The sequence below is a fragment of the Brachycentrus maculatus genome, unplaced genomic scaffold (genome assembly GCF_059751285.1).
Source record: "Brachycentrus maculatus isolate JH-2025_06_01 unplaced genomic scaffold, ASM5975128v1 h1tg000063l, whole genome shotgun sequence".
In the NCBI taxonomy this organism is placed as follows: Eukaryota; Metazoa; Arthropoda; class Insecta; order Trichoptera; family Brachycentridae; genus Brachycentrus; species Brachycentrus maculatus.
Genome location: NW_028280817.1, coordinates 269486 through 275758, shown reverse-complemented (window position 1 = coordinate 275758; position 6273 = coordinate 269486).

Genomic DNA, 6273 nt, shown 5'->3' with positions numbered 1-6273 from the left:
GTTCAAGTGACTCAGAAATCTAGCTACGGCTTATGCGACACAGCTTATCATGACTTATACATACTTAGGCTTCAAGTTTTTATGTTTTATAGCCTCTGCCTACTCTTTAATGTTTAAAGTTACTATAATTTTATGTCATTCATGTGTGAAAATTATATGCCTAAACACTCTGTTCATACAGTTTAGTGGTTCTATGTTAGCAGTGAAGTCACTTAGGTGTATGATTTTAGTGATTTTCTTGAAGATAGAAACTTACATATGAATAATATTTAAAAAATTAAACTCTTGTAATAAACCACTTAATGAGTTTCATTTTTATTATATACTACTAGTTTCGAAAATTACAGATGTTTTCATCTACAGGTGAAAATCAAAACTAATTATATTTTGTACATTAAAAACATTGATAACTTTGTGGTATGGTAATAAAACACTCTCCTTACCATCCATTGTTTACTTTGTGTAATACCACTTTTTAAAACACTTATTTAAAAAAAATGGTATTACACTAAGTAATTAATGGATGGTAAGGAGAGTTTTTTTTAAATTAATTAGTTTTAATTGTCACCTGTAGATGAAAACATCTGTAAGTTTTCAAAACAAGTCGTGTATGATAAGAATAAAACTCATTAAGTGTTTTATTTTAAGGGATTAAGTTTTTTTTTAAATAATCAACATGTAAATAAAATAAAAAAAATAAAATAAAAAAATGTTATTCCACAAAGTTAATGCCGAATCAAAAAATAATAAAACATGTGAATCGTTGTAGGATTTCTTTCGTATTAGTTGTAAATATAAGTAAAAATTCTAGGAACAAACACTCGTTCATATACCTACTTAAAACACCTGTAAGTAAAACATATATTTCCATCTAATTTATGAATTATTATACTACGAATACATAAAAATGCTAGCTAGTTGAAATAACATATCGCTCACTCCTTTCAAGAACGTCATAAATAAAAAAACTAGATTTTTCAGGAGAACGTTTTTAAAGTTTAAGAATATAACACAATGTATTAAAAATAAATATTAAGCCACTTATCGAACTTTTTACTGTGCAACAGATCTTTTTAGGTTAAACCTGAATGTTCTTTCTCCATTTGAAAAATAACTAGTTTATTTAAAAAAACATAATTAAACAATACCTTTTCTTCAAAATGCAAAAACATCACTTTCTGTCCTGTAGCGGGTAAATATTAAGTTAAAAATATGCTTCTTTTGCTGGGATATAATGCATTTTATGGGCATTCCGAAAACTTGCACAACTGGAAATTGATGATTCTTGAAAGGAGTGAGCGATATATCAATTTATGTTGGTATGACGGAAATCGAACCCGTTATGTCAGTTTCGCAGTCGGATAGACACACCCCAGTAATTTTAAACGTTAATCAATTCACGATCACCAAAACGTTCTATATCAACTTTTTTGTTGTTCAAAAACAAAAACAAGGCTCTTCGTGGAAATTGGAGTCATTTCGATCTCCCGCGTATATTTTTTTTCGCGCTAATTTGCATTTCAATGTGGATCGCTTTACACTGGCGCAGAAAAAGTTCAAGGCGAACCAAAACAATGATAGGACGTGATTTGAATATAAATCAAACCAGTTTAGTATAACCACAATGATAATAATATGTATCTTTTCTAGGAATAAACTAAAGCAGTAATTTTTAAATGCTGGCGCTGTTCTAGCCGTCAGCCATGTTTTCACCCGCTCTAAACAAGACAGCGCAGCTTTAAACGAGACGATACGAAGAAAAATACTTTAGCCTCAGTTTAAATGTTTTTTATTTGAATTCTGCCATTTAAAAGTTTCTACTTACAAAAAGTATTAAGTTACCTTCTTTATTTTTAAATATATTATTAGCGCGTTCGACGGCTAAGGTTTTAATTGTGGCTCACCTTTTCCCCGCTCCAGACTCGACGGCCCGAGACCGATTGACGACGTTTTAATCCATTTATTTTTTGTAAATCATCATCATCATCATCCTATTATTATTATTACTATCCATGTCCTCATAAGCGCCCTTGAGGTAGTATTTTACGAAAATGACGCTTAACATATTATCCATATTATTATTACTATTATTCAGTTAGTTGAGGTAGAATATTTTAGAATCTTTACCATGACAGGTTGAGAAGTGATAATTTAACCCAGATTTAGCCCAGACTTCCATATTTTTTTGTATCTATGTTGAGATATCAATATTATCATTCTTCAACTGTTTTTTTATGCGAATTTTGTTATTAAAAAATTTCCAGGCAGACACAAGAGACAAATTTTGTTAGGTAGATATATCGTACATTTTTTAAGGCTGTACCATACTTCATGCAGAACGAAATGATCATCGTTATAAATAAACAAGCCCAAAGGCTTGTACCTGTCCATGTTTTTACTGGATACAATGCCTTTGCAAGATTTATTGTTTTTGCTAGAAAATAATTTGTTGAGAATATCGAATTTCACGAACGTTTATCATTGTAAAATATATATATCAGAATGCCTAACATCAGTGGTCGGCAAACTTATTAATAAAATAGTAAAATATGAAGAGGAGACCCAACTCTAAAATTTAGAATTATGTAGATTGATATACTAATAACAATAATAATAAAACCCTTATCCGCACCCCAATGGTGCATAGGGCACTGCGTCATATAAACGCAGTGTTATCTTGATCGTTTACACATGAAGGAAAGGTGATCAGCCCTCCGCTTCAGGTCCAGGGTAATATTGAATAAATATGACAGTGAAAAAATCACTTATATTTATTTTACCCCCCTTGGGAATCGAACCCGGGACCTCCAGAACGGTAGCCGAGCGTGCTGACCATCACACTACGGTGGCGGAGATTGATATACGGTGTTTGAAAATGATGTAGAATGCATCGAAACACGTGTCACAGTAGATTTTAAGAAATAGTGGTATTTACTAAGTAAACAATAAATAAAAAGTAAAACAATAATAAAAAAAATGAATAGATTTTACCACAAAGTGATTGCCGAATCAATTAATGAACTTATCAGGTAATGGAGTTCAAGTATCAGGAAATTGGCATCAGTAGCACTGGAAACCTATATGATAAGAATCTTCTTCTTCTTCTTCCTGGAGTTATCCCAGATTATTGTCTTTGTAGACTGCTTGAAACACAGAGATAATCAGGAACACGGAAATTGGGAAAATTGTGTAGTACAGAGGATATAGTCAGATGGGGAAGACAGCGAAGACGATTCTAGAATACCCATGTCAACAGAAATCAAGAAAATAGACTGGCCCGAATCGCTCTTCAAGACAATACTTAAAGAAGAAGACCACCTTGAAGACCTTCAAGGAAAAGACGCGACAGCTGACAGTCCACATCACAAGAGACGGATAACGGAACCGACAGATCTCAGGATCTATAGAAAGGAAGAAGAAGAAGAAAATGCTTTTAATAAACGACGAATCTCACTTCTCTTAAATACCTATACTTCTACTACACTTGTACTCAACACAAACAACTCTAGTATTCTTACAACATTTTGAGTGTGTCCAAATACTGGTACACAAAATCTGGATTATCTCCAATTACAGGAGTTATTTTCATATTATTTTTTGACATCTCATCAAAGATGAAGAAGAATATGGAAGTCTGGGCATTTACGGGGCTGGGGCTGAATGTTACACGTGTGTAAAGTGATCACTTAAACCAGCTTATGACGGTCGTCAGCCGCGTAAATACCAGACTTTCATATTCTTCTTCATCTTTGATAAGATGTCAAAAAATAATATCTAGTATTCTTATTTTTATTACACACATCGTCTAAACTCACCAAACATCATTTAATACACTCCCGCTCTTTTATATTTTATTTTTTAACTAGTGATGTTTTTATCGTTATTATAACATAAATTTGAAGTTGTGTAATTGGCTTTTTTCTTTTATGAATGTAACTATTTTATATTATATACTTTTACGAAATGTAAAGCTGTACAATTCCCGAATAAAAATAATATACAAAAAAAATATGAAAAGATGGTTCGTATGAATACGTGGAGTCGAAGAGTCTTCCCACGGATATTTGTGACGGAGTCGCACTTGAAAGGTCAAAGAATATCATGGGCTCCGGAGCCATACTTTGCCGATCCCTGACTTACATTATTCGATAAATTCTGGATATTTGACACTTTGATATTTGACAATTTTAAGTGTGTTGGGTTTGCTAGGATGAGCGGGGTTAGTTGTGCATAATTTTAATAAAAACCTGTTTCAGTGCAAATTTATTCTTTATTATTTACTAGCTGTACCCGACCACGCGCTGCTGCGGCTCAGTCTGGTTTAAAAGAAAAGAAAAAAGCACTCATTTGTAAAATGTTTAATTTCATAATCCTTGTGTATTAATGAAAATATTACAACAAAATAAACATAAAAAGATTTAAAAAAAAAAAACTAATTAAAAAAAAAACAATGTAACTTTGATAACGATTAGTGCCAGCACTGTCAAGAAGCACGATGTCTGCCATGAGCAATGTTTATTGTTTTTTTTTTTTTAGATGAGAATTGCATTTATTATTTACCTTGCTTATCATGTACAAGGTTTATAGATCATTGAGTGGATTTTTGTTTCTTCTAGCTAATTGAATATGTTTTTATTTGAATCTGTGTTGGGAACAGGAGGGATAATCTAGTGTGGGTCAAATAGGAACTTGTCAGCATTTGCTCATTGCTGGAAGGAAACCACGTTGCACTCCTCAGGAGAAGGCGGACTGTTGACTGTCATCAGCAGACCTTCCGTTCCACTAGAAGAATGTTTAGTGTTGCGTATAGTAGGTTTATAGGCTGATACAGTTCAGTTGCCTTCCCGATACTTCTTATACATCGCTCACTCCTTTCAACAACGCCATATATCAAAAATCGTCCATTTTCAGTTGAGCATGTTTTCGTAATGCCCAGAAAATGTACTATTTTAACTTAATAATTTCCAGCTACAGGGCAGAAAGTGTTGTTTTTGCATTTTGAAGAAAAGGTATTGTTTAATCATTTTTTAAAAATAAACTTATTATTTTTCAAATGGAGAAAAACATTCAGGTTTGACCTAAAAAGATCTGTAAATAAATAGTTCAAAAAGTGGCTTGATATTTATTTTTAATACATTATATTATATTTTTAAACCTAAAAAACGATCTCCGGAAAAATCTTTTTTTTTGTATATGACGTTGTTGAAATTAGTGAGCTTTTAGCTTGCAGTTGTGCTACTTAGTTATTTCACCTTTAATAAGTGAAGAATTGCTGTTTTTTTTAATGGTTTTTATTTTTGTGTTGAAAATAATAAATCTGTTGGACAGGTTTTTTTATTCCTTTTAAAATAATTTAATGATCATTCTCACAACACATAAAACCGTATTAAGCATACACTGACGAGATGCTCTAGTTGCCTAGTTGACGTGTCCAGAGATCGAATCGTGGCCTTGTGATTGGCAGTCACGCTCTTTACCGCTTAGCCACGAAGGTCGATGCGGTTAAATTGGGCGTGAAACCAACTAATTTTCACTTTCCACGGTTCTTGGTAAATTACAAACAGTCGAAAACAAATTGAATCAACAATTTTTTAGGTCGTACATATCGCAGTAAGGAACAAAAAATATTAATTCGTGGATATATATATATATATATATATATATATATATATATATATATATATATATATATATATATATATATATATATATATATATATATATACATAATACACTTCAATTTTCAGTTGTGCATGTTATCGGAATGGCCAGAAAATGTACTATATTCAGCAAAAGCGGCCTATTTTCAACTTAATATTTACCCGCTACAGGGCAGAAAGTGTGGTTTTTGCATTTTGAAGAAATGGTATTGTTTAATTATTTTTTTTAATTTTAATTAATATTTTTCAAATGTAAAAAAAACTTCAGGTTTTACCTAAAAAGATCTGTTGCACAGTAAAAAGTTCAATAAGTGACTTGATATTTATTTTAAATACATTTTGTTATATTTTTAAACTTTTTACTTTTAAAAACGTTCTCCTGAAAAATCAAGTTTTTTTTTATATTTTACGTTGTTGAAAAGAGTGAGCTATACGTTTGATAATATGTGAGGCGTTTCGTCTTATTAATACATTATCAAAAGGTTTTGAAGACGAAACGCGTCACATATCATATATGTAAGTAAAAGTAGAATTCAATACAATAACCGTGTTTAATTTTGGATGTATTACCCAACGATTCAATATGGAATTCTACCAACTGTCGGCAGTTACA